Source organism: Bactrocera tryoni, chromosome 1 (genome assembly GCF_016617805.1).
Source record: "Bactrocera tryoni isolate S06 chromosome 1, CSIRO_BtryS06_freeze2, whole genome shotgun sequence".
Taxonomy (NCBI): Eukaryota; Metazoa; Arthropoda; class Insecta; order Diptera; family Tephritidae; genus Bactrocera; species Bactrocera tryoni.
The window spans coordinates 30,885,755-30,901,996 of record NC_052499.1 but is presented as its reverse complement, the minus strand read 5'-3'; the positions used below and the strand labels follow the sequence as shown (position 1 = coordinate 30,901,996).

Sequence of the window (16,242 nt, the reverse complement as noted above, 5' to 3'; positions counted from 1 at the left end):
ATATGCGTACAATTTCAAACTGATTCTTCCTAAAAAATTATAAAATTACTAAATATTGGGAATGGTAGAATAGAACTGCAAATACACAGTGCAATGAATTAACACATTCGCGTAAATTGCGGGAATTCCCGTCATTCATGTTTCCTTCAATAAAACAATTGCGGGAATTCCCGCGCTATATTCCCGCAATTTCTTCCGCACATATAAAAATGCTCTTGAAAAATTAAATGCGGGAATTCCCTAATTTGTTCAGACTATTTAAACAAATTAACCTGTAGAAAAAAAGCGAGAATTCCCGCTCTTCACGTTTGTATGGAAAAATTAAGTGATTATCTGGCAGCCACCCGCTAAATTCAAATGAACGCGAACGTGTTAAAACTGGCTCGGCAATCAGTAGATGAATAATAACCACGTGTATTCCAAAAGATAAAGGCGAGGTATCTAAACCTGATTTTTCCACGAAATTCGCATTTTTTTGTATAACTGACAAGAGCTACAGCGTCTAAAGTCAAAGCGATGCCATAAAATACCTCTGATCTGTGGGAATTTAAAGATAAAAATCAGGATTGTAGTGTATTTTCTATGGAAAATTTTTACATGCCTCGGTCCAGTTCTTAATGTTAATATTTAGGGCTAAAATTTTCAAATTTTTGCGGTATTTCCAAGGAAATTTCGTGACGGGACTGAAAAAAATTAATAGTTCAAAAAAAAAAACACCCTAATGTATATATAAAGGGGGAAACTATGTGTACATAGTTAAAATTAATTTCGAAAATTCATAGTAATTGAGTATTGTAATACATTTGGAATAGATGATGTTTTTGGTAATATAAAATTGCTAAATAATTTACATAATAGAAGAAAATTTATAATTTATTCAATTAATATCTAATTCACTTTATTAATATATTTCTTAAAATATTTGATTTTAGATTTATAAAGGCACTTGACGCAACAAGTGCCAAAATGATTTGCATAACATTGTTTTGTTTGAATTATTCAATTAATTCAAATATTATGCCAGAAAATAGCAAAAAAGAAAAAAAAAACAACAAACACATTCGGGAGCTGTAGCACATGAAAATTTTCATTTGCTCTGCTGTGCTACCGCTCCCAATTTTTTGCTACCGCTACGCCAGAACATAGCGCAGAATTTAATTTTTTGCTCCCGCTCCAGCTATAGTTTTTTACCTAACAAAACTCGGAGCAGAGTAGAGCACATACCTTACATTGATACTAAGGCTATGCTGCGGCTCCCGACAAAGTGAGAGCGGTAGCAAGAGTAAAATGAAATGCTACGAGAGTAGCGTAGTTTTTCAAACGCTGGTATTCTATATCTAGTAAGCAATGAGCAATGTGGAGTCTGTACAGGCAGAGATGCCCCGTTATTATAATAAAAGTATTTTTGAGAGTTGGTAACACTGTAAGGTTGGCACCATCAAACATGTCAACACATTAATTATATTTATATATTTTGAAATTTGAAATTGAAATTTAAATACACGATGTTATGAGCAAAGTAGATATTATGTTGTCGATTCAAAAGTCTTGTTTTAATGCGTTCTTCAATTCGAGTGGAACTGAGAGTACAAATACCGCCAAATGTTTGACAGCAAGTAAGTGGTCAACTTTTATATGGGAAAATGGAATTATCGTTTTACTCTATCTTACTCGTAATTTTTCCTTATTTGCTCACCGTTTAGACCTACTTAGCCTGGACTACGACAAACATTTTAAAACCAAAGTCAGCTCAATCGGCCCAGCCGTTCTCGAGTTTTAATCAGACTAACGAACAACAATTCATTTTTATTTACATATATAAATATATAGATGTATATAGATATGCGGCTAGGGTGTATTTTGACCTAATTTTTCCAATTTTGGTATTACAATACCATATATAATTACCAGATATATACAAGTAGTAAGAAACGAAACTATGCTTCCAAATGTTATAGTCAAGTTTCGACAATTTTTGGGCGTGAGATGAAACACCTTGAGACCACTACTTGTGCAAAGTTTTATGCTGATGGTTTCATTGATATTTGATTTTTATACTGTAATGTGAAAGAATTAGATGGAATTTATCAGTTTGTTATATGGGAAGTAAGCGCTTTCGCCTATTGTCCAAATTTAATATCTGCTCCTATAAAACCTTTCCATACCATCTTGTTTGTGAAATTTAATGCTTGTGGTGCATTATTAGGAGTTTTAAACATAACTGTTATATGGGGATTGGGCGTGGTTATTACCCGACTTTACCCATATTGACAGTGTATGAAGAGTGCTAAAATTTCTTCTCAACAGTTTGGTTGATTTAACTTCAGAGGTGTGAAAGGTATGTACATTAAGCCATTTAGGGTGCACACCTCAAACTTTAAACGCGTTATTCTCAAAACACACTTTTTTAAACTGGCGGGCATGATTCCGGTCGAACTACTCAACCGATTTGCTTAATTTTTTTTAAATGTTCACAAAAGGCCTGGCTATCGTCCCTATATTTTTATACTCTCGCAACAATGTTGCTAAGGAGAGTATTATAGTTTTGTTCACATAACGGTTGTTTGTAAGTCCTAAAACTAAAAGAGTCGGACATAGGGTTATACATACCAAAGTGATCAGGGTGACGAGTAGAATCGAAATCCGGACGTCTGTCTGCCCGTCCGTCCGTCCGTCCGTGCAAGCTGTAACTTGAGTAAAAATTGAGATATCATGATGAAACTTGATACACGTATTCCTTGGCTCCATAAGAAGGTTAAGTTCGAAGATGGGCAAAATCGGCCCACTGCCACGCCCACAAAATGGCGGAAACAGAAAACCTATAAAGTGTCATAACTAAGCCATAAATAAAGATATTAAAGTGGAATTTGGCACAAACGATCGCATTAGGGAGGGGCATATTTGGACGCAATTTTTTTGGAAAAGTGGGCGTGGCCCCGCCCCCTACTAAGTTTTTTTTTGTACATATCTCGTAAACTACTATAGCTATGTCAACCAAACTCTACAGAGTCGTTTTTTTCAGGCATTTCCATATACAGTTCAAAAATGGAAGAAATCGGATAACAACCACGCCCACCTCCCATACAAAGGTTATGTTGAAAATCACTAAAAGTGCGTTAACCGACTAACAAAAAACGTCAGAAACACTAAATTTTACGGAAGAAATTGCAGAAGGAAGCTGCACCCAGGCTTTTTTTAAAAATTGAAAATGGGCGTGGCCTCGCCCACTTATGGACCAAAAACTATATCTCAGGAACTACTAGACCGATTTCAATGAAATTCGGTATATAATATTTTCTTAACACCCTGATGATATGTACGAAATATGGGTGAAATCGGTTCACAACCACGCCTTCTTCCAATATAACGCTATTTTGAATTCCATCTGATGCCTTTTCTGTATAATACGACATTAGGAACCAATGATGATAGCGGAATAAATCTTTACAAAAATACGGTATTTGAAGAATATGTAAATGGCGTATAATGAAATCTCGATTATCACTTTATCATGCGAGAGTATAAAATGTTCGGTGACACCCGAACTTAGCCCTTCCTTACTTGTTTATAATTTAGTGACAATGTTATGACAAAATTTATGTAAAAAAACGTGGGGAAAAATTAAAAAAAAACGTTAATTACTTTTTATTTATCAAAATTTTTTCATGATTCTAGTAGGGACGATAACCATTCACGTACTTTTTAAGAATAAATTGGGTTTTTGCGTTTCAGATGATCCAAACATAAGAAATCGTGTCCGCCAGTGAAAAAACGCATCTCATTCACCCAACCATTTCTCCGTCAGATGTCATCAAAAAATTCCGAAAAACATTGTTTATACACTCCACGATATACCTCATGATATGTGAAAAAAGTTCTATTGTAGAATAAAAATTTCTATGAAAAAAATGCCAAAAAACAGTCCAGATTACTTCTTCTGCTAACGAAAAAGTCGAAAATTCACGTTTCTCCAATTGATTTAATTTTTTTCAATTTATCCGCTTTTAGAAAATGAAAGTCTTTAATACCAGCAATTATGCATTTCTTTATTTGCTATCCACTTTATTTCAATAGGTTTTATCATAATTCACAGTTAAATTATCAACTAGAATAAATAACTAGTTCTGAAACTAATCTAATAAACATAGAATTTTTCCATTTGATATTTTCTCATTTCATAGTTTGTTTTTCCTATATACATATATATTTTAAATATTTTATTTATGAATTTGATTATTAACGGATGTATTCAATTAATTAAGCTTTCTTTACATTTTTGGAATATATTAATAACGTTTTACTACAAATTCGACTTTAATAAATACGTTCTTACATACACACAATATATTTATGTTTAAAATGTTATAGCTGTTGAAAAATGCAAACTCTTTCCGTTATATGTATAATATTTATCATATCTTTGTGATTCATATATTTATATTTGTGCATACTATGTGTAATTTGTTTGATGTAATGAGATCTATGTTCACTTTTTTATTTGCCCATTTCCTAGGCTTCCGGGACATTCCAGTAGATTTTACAAAGAGTTAGTAAACAATATTTCTAAGTAACTATAAAGATGCATCCAACTTCTTAATACATATGTATTGGTATATGTATATCAATTATTTACAAATGAAAATTGCTTTAAATTTTTCATTTAATAAATCCTTATATCCGCAATTTTCCAGTAAATTTCCGTTAAAATTATTGGTACTTTCCAAGTGATAGTTCCACTACATATGCAAACGTTTATCTGAATAACAATTAAGTAGATTGGCTTCGGTACTAATGGTTTAGTTATCCCTGGAAAAAAGAGATCGATTTGTTTCCATTAATATACGGTTTTAAACAATATTTAAGCGATATATATAGGAAAATATTTAAGTGTGTATATTAATATATAATTTAACACTTAACTCAGAGTGAACAAAAATTAGAGATTTAGAGGATTTAGAGTCAGTTTTATTTATTCTTGCGCAGAAGTTTTAGAATTATCGCCCATCCAGAAAATGTGATTCCGAGAATTGGTCTAGTATTCACTCAAATAAAAAACTTGAGAGAAAAAAGTTTCTTTCCTCAGCACCTAAACGTAGCTAAGCATTTTGAAAATTAATTAAATGACAGTCCCATGTATGTACATATGTTTAAGTATTCTAAATCGCAAATTTTTTAATAAAATAAAAATATATAAAACAATATACCATTTTTTTCAATATTTCTTTATTTATTGGATTTGCTTAGTAAAGCCTAACAATAAGTATTCAAATCTTAAATCTATTTAAAACTAAAGAAGCTCAAGAATGTGGTTGAGCTTGTTTGGTAGAACGTTGCTCTCTAGTAGGCTGGTAGATCACTTCTTTTCAAATGTGTTTGATTGCAGGAATTTGCCAAGGCATTAGCCAATGGGTTTGGATGTTCGCGAAGTTTAGAAATACTATATACATATGTAACTCGTTCTGCTGTCATCTACTTCTTTCTTTACCATAGGAATATCAAGGTCTTTATAAATGTTTTCTTCGAATTTTGGATTGAATGGAATGGATGAATGATAATATTTGTTTCCGTTGAGCCAACGCAAACCTGACGGTGCCTGCGCAAGTCAGTTTGTTTGCTGTGATCTTCATGCGTATAAAAATATGGCTGATCGAAGATCTCACGTGGACAGGTATATGTAGTCATTTGTAAAGCCACAGAAAAGGCAATACAAATTTATATAGGTATTCGACCAGATCGGTGGGATGTCTGAAGGTATGCGCTCCCAAGTACGTAAATCTTGACCTCCCAAACGTGGGATAGTCAAGAAGGAAGTGTTGAGTTGTTTCCACCTAATCTTGTTCCATACAGCTTCAGCAAATGGCATCTGGTAAGATTCCCAACTTTAAAACATGGACGCCAATATGGCAAGTGCCTGTTAAAAGCCCCACACCAAGGGAGAGGCTAGCGTTATTGGAGGCAAAGAGATCACTAGATCTCCTGGTCTTGGGCCAATCTTGGGCCAATAGGCTTTTGCGACAGCGCAAGTATCGATGGTGGCCCAGCGCTAGCCAAGTTTCCGCGAAGCCCATTTATCTAGTAGTAAAACACAAGAGGATACGGGAGCACCGACCCGCTCCAATTTTACCGATAGGGGTTCTAAGGTGCCCTTCCTTGCTAGCTCATCAGCTTTACAATGTCCGCTTCTTATGCCTCTGTGGCCTAGCCACTTTGCCAGTCTTATCACAAAGACACTCGATGCTGCCAACCCTGAACGCACTGTAAATGAGTTCAAGTTTATAGGCGAAGAAAAAACGATATACTTGTATGTATCTAATAAATATATAGAAACCACTCATATGGAAAAAAAATTTGAGTTTTGGTTATAAATGAATATTGGTTATATCTCACAGCGGAAGCTTATGTTATAGAAGTTTATGCTACATACATACATATGTAATATGATGTAGTGAATCGTAAGCAATAAAACACTCAATTTCGATTTTTTTGATGACACGTTGCTTTGCATTTTTGGTGGCGATATACATATGTATATGTATGTACAAATGTATGTACATTTAAAAATATATCGACTTGAGAAGAAGGACGATAATTTCGGTACATTATTGAAAAGGTGTACTCCATGTACTAAGTGGCAATGTTTCAAAACTCTGGAACTATCCACTTTCATACTGACATTCCACATTCTCGCTTTATTTAGCTGTCGTAGAGTTTTTTTTTGTTGTTTATATTGAAAAAAAAAAAATACATTTTAGAGTATTTATTTGTAGTTGAGAAGCTTGGAGTTTCTCATGTGTGTTTTTATTAAATACCCGAGGCAAGAATTTGTGAGTTTCCTAATAAAGTTATACTATAAGTGGTCGTAAATCTTCCAGAAGCCATATCCAAATTGTTTATATAAGTAAAGACTACAATAGGAAAAATCTGAAATAAAAGTTTTATGTTTGAAATGAGTTGTGGTGAAACCGCTTTGCCAGTGCCAGCGCGCCCTTTGTTGGTGAATCTCAGTTAGATTTGTTAAGTAGATGAGGAATTGTTTATTTTAATAATGCGTGTCCACTAAAAATGGCAACACACAAAAGTTTTATGATGCCAGGCAGCATCGCCATGCTTAGCAGCGTAATTTCTCATACGAGTAGCCTATGTAGGTATGTGTAATTGCCTCCTATATGGTATCTTGTTAAAAACCTTGGTGCAGGGTGAAAAAAAACTGGTAAACAGTTGAGTCTGTTTGTAAGTTGGAAATGAGAGCAAGTTTATAACATACATACATACATACATATATGTACATTAGAGCCCATAGTGTCTGGGCTTCGATAAATGAGCGGAAGCACGACAATATTTTCATTTCGAAATTACTTTTTAATGAGCGAATGCAACAAAGTATGCCATAAGTTGATGTTCTATATGTTAGTATGAATATGTTCTACAATTCTTTATTATTAAAATAAGATGATACATGGCAACGTGCTTAAACATATGTACATATGTGAATATTACACAGTAGCAACGTCCCATTGCGAAACATAATTTGTTTAGAAACACGTCTGCCTACTGCCTCATTAGCAATAGTAAAATACAAAAGATTTCTCACAAGAACTTGATTTTGATCGGTCAGTTTGTATTTCAAGCATAATGTGTTATAGCAACCCGAGTTGAACAATTACTCCTTTGCTTTAAACAATAATCTGTGCTACATTTAGTAAAGGGATCTCGTCAGATTAAAAAGTTTTCCATACAAGCAGTTGATTCCAATCTTTCAGTTTGTATGCCAGCTATATGCTATAGTGGTCTGATATCGGCGGTTCCGAAAAACGAGCCACTTTTTGGGAAGAAAAGGACGTGTGCATAGTTTCAGATCGATATCTTAGAAACTGAAGCACTAGTTAGCTCGTCCTACTGATCTCCGACGTTTCCTTCTGGATGATACAACTTAATATACCCTCTTAAGGCTATAAAAATGTAGCGTCGTAATTGGAAAAAGTGAGGTAAATGATAAATGCAAGAAAGTTAATTTGAAATAAATGTAAGATGTGACAACAGATTACAGATTTTCTCATATTATCCGAAAACAAAATCCTGCACAACAGAAGGATCAGTAACATAAACGGAAAATAACGATTGAAAACCTTTCTTGTATTAGAAGATACAGTACCTTAAAACACTTGGCTTAAAAGCTAACTTCGAAATCGAAGAATTAACTATTTTGGTGATGACTCAACTTATCAACACAATTACAAAGAATTTGCGGAAAAACTTATTACTCTTCAACAGGTGCGTACGTAAAGAAGGGGTTTAAGGGGTTCAAAACTACATATTTTATCTTTCTCATCCCTTTTGTAACATTTTTCAAAATTTTAACAGAAAACTCCCCGTTGAATTTGTTTCTGGATAAGCCGCTGCTTTTAAAACTCGCCAAAAAATGTTTCATGTTATAATTACTTCTCCTGAAAATCAGCAAAAATTGGGATGTCAATAAAAAATAACCAACTCGTCACCGAAAAGAGCTCTTAGAAATATATCAAAAGTTGGCAAATAACTAACGACGTATAGCTTGATATTGTTTTGGTTATGAAATTTATTTTGAACTCTTTGTTTAATTTTTGTATACTCAAGGCATACTATTGCAATAACCCCAAAATTATCAAGATCTACTTTGCTAGTCCAATAATCGAAAACTATTAAATGGTCACTATTAATATATGATAATAATACTAATAAGTATTTTATTTGTCATGGAGCATTCATTAAAGCGAAACACCGCCAATTTCATGACCAATACGGTCGGTTATAACGACTCTTTAATCTGTAATACAACTTTAATGACTTCAGAACAACTTTTGAATGCTGTGGTTAGCCGTATACGCCGTGCTCCTTATACAAAACTACAAAAACAATATTATGAAGTTGACTTTGTCGATTTCACAAAATCCTTTAATACAAAATTAATTACTGCAGCAGATTATGCTCATAGTTTTTTTCAGGCAAAGTTCTTTCTTGATGGTTTGTTCAGTTTTGTAGAATTGTTTACTTGGACGCGTCTGGTTTTTTTCTTAACCTACCAACAATACTTTTTTATTCCCCATAAAATGTGTTTTTTGTATTTATTGTATTTTTACTTTATTTCCACTTCAGTTTTAATGGTCTATTTCGGCAAATGCATAATCAAAGCGCATCCACCACTTCTGCGCTCTGGCGAATTCGCAATCGCTGCTACACTTGGCCACACCGCGCATGTTCACACAGGCGCAGATTCGAAAAAGGCTATAATTTTATAGCTTTCGCTTTTGTTCGGTGTCTGACAATCCTCTATCCCATCCTGCAACCACCCGAAATTTGAGTTATTTTCTTCGTAAAGGTATGAATCTTCGCCGTGCGCTTGCCACAAAATCTACAGAGAAATATTATGCATAAATGTCAAAACTCCCGCCAAATACTGAATTGTTTTGAGTGCGTTTTTATGATCTCGAAGTGTATTCCGAAGTAGTATTAGATTGAAATATCGGGAAGCGTGTATGCCTGCGTGCGGTGTGTTATGCTGCTTAAAGGAGTTTGCGTGTATATATACATATGTATGTAGTTTATTACAAAATATTCAGAGGAATTAGAATTTATTGTACGCTTATTATTCCAGACTAGCATAATACATACATACATTCCTATTTTGCGATTATACAAATGAGCATTAAGGGGCTATACCAGTGTGACAGTTTCAAACAAAATTGTTTTTTTTTTGCTTTTTCGATAGCTTATATATTCAAAAGTATCCTGTTTTGAATGGCAGCGTTCTAAATAGCGACCGCTCAGAGGTGCAAACATAAATAAGTGAAACTTTAAACGCGTTTTTCTCGAAACGACATTTTTCAAAATTGCTGACATTATAACTAAACGAGAAATTGGCCGATCGACTTCAAATTAAAACTGGATATAGTTGAATACATTTGCTATACAATAGACTACGATCTTTTTGATTCGTTGAAAATCGTCAATTTGGCATTAAAAAAACGACCATTTTTTTCGTAAAAAACGATTTTTTTTTTCAAAACAACGCCATTTTCTTAATTTTGGGTATTTTTCAAAGATCGTAGTTCATTGTATAGAAAATATATTTAAGTTTAATAAACATTTTGAATTTTTTTGTTTCAGTTTCTCAATCGACCGGAATCATGCCAGCAGTTGACGCACTTTTTTTCTCGGCACTTCCGCAGACAGCACATAACTCCGTTATTTTTCAATATTTAAAAAAAAAAAGAATTTTAATAGTATAGCTAAATATACTTTATTACGTCCATAGAATGTCGAAACATTCAATCTAGTACTTTCTTTTAAAAAAATTCACGAAAATCGCCCAATTTTTCATGCGTCACACTGGTATAGTCCCTTAAGGTTGCCATTCCGTTGCGCCATATAGTGAAAAATTACCCAAAACTTGTTCAAATATGTTTTTTTAACAAATATTAAAATTATAACATTTCTTATTCGTCGCTTTGAAGTTTCTTTCATCGTCACATCTTTGTAGAATAAGAATTTGGTGCTCGGTTGCACCGAAACTATAATATCTTTCACAAATTCAAAATATTCCTTGCAAGCACTTCATTCCGGTCAATCAGTTTGTATGGCGCTATATGCTATTTGGATCTGATCTGCACAATTTCTTCGTAGATTGCACCATTGATTAGACCATAACCGTTGCCAAATTTCTTGAAGATATATTGTTAAATGAAAAGTCCAGACTTATTGGTCCGATATCAGCGGTTTCGAAAAATGAGCAGCTTGTTTGGGGGTAAAGACGTGTACAAAATTTCATATCGGTATCTTGAAAGCTGCCTGTCCTTCTGACGTATATACAGGCTGATTAGCAGAAGGAGATGGCTAAATCGACTCAGCTCGAATTCCAGGTGTTACAAAATTCGTGGTAAACTTAACATACCCTGTTAAGGGTGTAATAAACCCAAATTACTTTGAGCTGGTTGGAAATTGTGTGGATTACATACCATTAACCTAATCCGAACCTTGTATGAATTGGGAAAAACATTTATTTTTGCAGCATTAGCAAACCTCTTTCGGATGTGCGATTTTAACAAATTAGGTCTCCGGTTATTTGTGATCAATCGTTAATCACTACAGTTAATATAGCAGAAGACTCATCAGCCACTAATGGGTTTTACATAAAATTAAGAAATCTTTCACCTGACAAGCGATTCAACTATATATTTGAGAAGTTCGGAACATAAAATTCTGTGCATGTACATACATACTATATATGTTATATTTAAGCCAAAAAAATAGCAAATCAAAAGGCTTCGGCTGCCTAACGCCCATTCTCAATATGAGGTGGTCAGCTCGTATCAAAGCCTTTTAACAAAACGACCTAGAATTACGGTCACATAAAAATTATTTTTATAGCTTCAGCTGGCACAATCGTTGTGGAACAGAAAGAATTGGTATCTGCCGTTTTGAGAATTTATTTTATTAGCAATAGACGACAGTAGATGCATTGCAGCTTCGTATATATGTATGTATATTCAATTTATTCGTTTTTACCACTGACAGTTTATTTTAAATCGAGTTGAGATTAAGGCATTTCAATAGTCACAAAAATATTGGTCTACCATTTACTTTTAAACATCTTGGTTAATTCAAATTTGAAACTCCTCTTCTAGCGGTTTGTTTTAAGGGGGTAGTGGGTAAAAGCAGTATTGTTTTCAATAATTTATTTTCACACAAATTTTTATTTGAGAGTTCAGGTTTTGCACATGTTATTCTACATGTAATATAGTACAGAGAAAAAAATTTTTTCTCAATTTTTCTTGATATCCGGTGGAGATATGGGTGACCGGAAGACGCCATCTTTAAAAGTGGTACCCACGATTTCTCCATTGTGGATGATCTGAAACGAATGGAATAGATTTTATTTTAGAGTACATATGAATAGCTATCTAATAACCTTCGACTGAAACAATTCATTGGTGTAACAGGTGTAATACTCGAAAATTGTACGAAAAGATGCGACGACTAACAGAGGTTTCAAGACCGGAGCATACTCTTGTAGAACCCCTAGAGGTGATCTAGTGACTAATGCCCAGATAATTCTGGAGGGAACACTTCTCTAACCGGCTGAATGGCAGTGAAGATATAAAGCCAGGAGAAAACGAACCCGGCTCCCCAATCAATGACGATGGAGCATACGTTCCATTGCCCGACCATGAAGAAATTCGAATAGTAATTACTCATTTGAAGAACAACAAAACGGCGGGGCTGATGGAATGCCGGCCAAGCTATTCAAATATGGCGGCGAAGAACCAATAAGGAGGCATGCATCAGATTCTTTGTAGAATATGGGCGGACGAAAGCATGCCCAATGATTGGAATTTAAGTGTGCTCTGCCCAATCCACAAAAACGGAGACCCCACAATCTGCGCCAACTACCGTGGGATTTCCCACGTTTCCTCAACAGCTCATATAAGGTTTTATCGAGCGTATTGTGTGAAAGATTAAAGCCCACCGTCAACAAACTGACCAGATATTCACCATACGCCAAATCTTGGAAAATACCCGTGTAAAGAGGATCGACACACACCACCTTTTCGTCGATTTCAAAGCTGCTTTTGACAGCACGAAAAGAGCTGCCGCTATGTTTGAATTTGGTATTCCTTCCAAACTAATACGGGAAGTACCTCTTCGAGCCGTTCGATACCAAACAAGGTTTCAGACAAGGCTCCCTTTTCATGTGACTTCTTTAATTTGCTCTTGAAGAAAATAATTCCAGCTTCAGAATTAAATATGGAGGGTACTATCTTCTAAAAGAGTGTACAACTGCTGGCGAACGCCGATGACATCGATATCATTGGCTTCAACAACAGCGCCGTTAGTTATGCTTTCTTCAGATTGGACAAAGAAGCAAAGCAAATGGGTCTGGTAGCGAACGAAGGTAAGAGGAAATATCTCCTGTCATCAAACAAACAGTCGTCGCACTCGCGATTAGACAGCCACGTCACTGTTGACAGTCATAACTTCGAAGTCGTATATAGTTTCGTCTATCTTGGAACCAGTATCAAGACCAACAATCATGTCAGCCTCGAAATCCAACGCAGAATAACTGTTGCCAACAGGTGCTACTTCGGACTAAGTGGGCAATTGATAGGTAAAGTCAAAAAGCGAACTCTATAAGTCATTCATTATACCCGCCCTCTATATGGTGCGGAGGCATGGACGATGACAACACCTGATGAGTCGACGTTACGAGTTTTCGAAAGAAATTGACATAGTTCAGCGAATTAAAAGACAGCGGCTACGCTGACTAGGTTATGTCCTCCGAATGGAAGTAAACACTCCAGCTTTGAAAGTATTCGACACAGTACCCGCCGGGGGAAGTAGAGGAAGAGGAAGACCATCACTCCGGTGAACAGACCAGGTGGAGAAGGACCTGGCTTCGCTTGGAATCTCCAATTGGCGCCACCTTGCGAAAAGAGGAAACGACTGGCGCGCTGTTATTAACTCGGCTTTAATCGCGTAAGCGATGCCTACGCCAGTAATGAAGAAGAAAATAAAATTGAACTAGTTACTTAACACGTTCGGCGTCCCAAAGGACGATTAGATCATATCATTACGAATCTTTTACAAATAATAAAGCTTTGCATGAAATAGGGGCATTGTTTTTAGCATACCTTTACTTATTTAGCTTTTGCTACGAGGTGATTGGCTGGAAAAAGATTTCATTCAAATTAGGGGGTGGAGATTGAAACAAACAGCCTTTTTGAAATTCTCGAATTTTTCATAGTATCGAAATACTAGTGGACCTTATGATCGCTCTAGACGCCGATTGTGTTGAAGAATATGTAGAACTTTATAAATTAAAAAACTACAGCACCGGTTATAACTCTGTTTGAATTATGAAATTTCCGGTTTTATCGCGGTTTTAAATTGGTAGAAAACGCTTGATACTATTTTGAATTCTATTTGATTATGTACTTATCTTCACGTAAATATTAGAGAGAATTTAAATTATTCTTATGTCCCAAATATCCAAAGCAATGATCCTCCTCGTTTGTGGTTGACTTTATAGACCAAAATAATTAATAAATTTAGTTCAAATGCTGTACACCCCTATTATTTTCCATATGGATTCACTGTACTGTAGTTCTGTATACTCAGTTTTTTTATTTACTTCGAATAAAGTTTTTGGCTCATATTCCTTTGATGTTGGTCGCCTTGTCGTAGCGAAGGGGCTTAAGTAATAGTAAAGTGTGCATCCCAAAGGTAACGCACTCTCCTCTTACGAACTAAGAGGGATACCTCATAATTCCCGCAATAGTGATATGGATGAATAAACCCTAGGTTTTACGCCCATCTCCTAATGTGGAAGTACCGCACCAGCACCACCCTAAGCCAAGGTGTTGAGGTACCCGTGCCTCTGACTGAATGGTCAGTGGGCGGTAGTGAAGAAACAAATCCCCTCAAATCCATAGTAGAGGAATACAAAAGCTTCCTGGAAAGGAAGCAATCAGAACCTCAGAAGAACAAACACCCGAGCAATTCACAAAAAAGGAATCGCTCTATTACAGAACTGCAAGAAACTCTGCCCAAAAAAACTTAGGCGGAATGAAGGTGAACATAGCAGTACAACAACGGTAAGGCATTACTGCGATGCAGCCAGGGATAGCATACAAGTGGCCATCATAGACGGAAATTCCTCCTCCCCGAGCACAATTCAGAATAGATGGGTGGAGATCGACGTCAGATTGTCGAGTTTGGGGGCCTGCGGGCCCTAACCCAGAGTTTGACTGCTCTGAGACCCTCAGGGGTTACAGGGTCATCAGGTGCGCGGACCAGGCCTTTCTAGATTTCCTGACGGGTAGTGTTGCCAAAATCAGCAACGCCTTTGAAGGCCTCCAATTGAGGCTTATACCCGCCAGGGACATACCGAAGAGACCTCGTGCTCGCATTTGGCTACCCCCTCTAGCCGGGCGAAAAACTCCTTAAATGCATCAAAGAGTGAGGGGTATCGAAATCAGCCTATTACAGGAGCCCTGGGTTAATGAAGACACCATTAAAGGGCTAAACAGCAGCAACTATAACTTTTTTAACACACGAAACAAAGGTAAACCTAGGGCATGCATTCTTATAAATAGAAGTATAAATGCATTACTTTGTCCTAATTACAGCACAGCAGATATCACAGTGGTAAAGATGGAACAGAAGGAAAATCCCTTTTTCTTGGTCTCGGCCTACTTGGCCCATAACGAGGACATACCACCGGCACCGCTCACAAGACTAATAGAGGACAACAGGAAGGAAGATGTCGTAATAATCGTATACACACCAGAGGTGAGTCACTCTTGCATTATATTCTGAATAGCAATCTAAGCACATATATGCAACAAGGGCGATAAGCCAACCTTTATTTTCCTAAGCTCTGATAGGTTTCCGGGGTGGGAGGAAGTGCTGGACCTCACGCCATCAACAGACACAGACAGTCTCGTTGTGGATAACTGGAGGGTATCCGATGAGCCTTCCATGTCGGATCACTCCTGGATACTCTTCAGCATCCACGAGAAATACTGTACTCCTCTCAAATATCGGAACCCTAGAAGAACAGCGTGGGAAAAATTTACAACAAAATAAGAGTATTAGTAATTTTTAGGAACTGGATTCAGAAGTAGAGAAGTTGGAAAAAATCTTAGCCACAACTTTCAATAAATCTACTCCGCATAAATAGTTATGCCCATAATGCTGCAAAAGCTCGTAGAACCAATGGTTCAAAGGCTTGAAAATATATACAAAGCTAGCATTCAACTATCTTACATCCAAAGAAGTTGGAAAAGAATTTAAGTAATGTTCCTTCGAAAACCAGGCAGAAGAGCACACGATAATGCCAAGGATTTTAGACCTATAAGCCTCACCGTCTTTACGCTGAAGGTACTAGAAAGGCTAATAGACTTACATTTAAGAACAATAATGGCGGATAAGTTATCGAAGTCCCAACATGCTGCATTTCTAGACATAGAGGGCGCCTTCAATAATAGAAAGCTCATAGCATCAAACGACGCTGCAACACAAACAAGTTATGTGAGTAGAGGGATGCCTCAAGGAGGGGTCCTCTCTCCGCTTGTATGGGTTGTAGCGCTGAACGAAATACTACTCCAATTAAACGGAGTGAAAGCAGTAGCATATGCAGACGATATAGTGTTGTTGGTATCAGGCATGTTTCCTTCAACAGTCAGCGAGATTATGGAAAGAACACTA

At 36.1% G+C, this 16,242-nt stretch overlaps 1 protein-coding gene across 3 annotated transcripts in view; it reads right to left on the bottom strand.

Moving 5' to 3' along the window:
• Positions 1–4,026: 4,026 nt before the first annotated feature.
• Positions 4,027–16,242, bottom strand: part of LOC120767800 (protein doublesex) — a 147,303-nt gene continuing 135,087 nt past the window's right edge. For all 3 annotated transcript variants that reach the window (XM_040094088.1, XM_040094070.1, XM_040094078.1), the window contains exon 6: positions 4,027–4,806. The gene's annotated coding sequence lies outside the window, so the exon portion shown is untranslated. The remainder of the gene's footprint in view (positions 4,807–16,242) is intronic.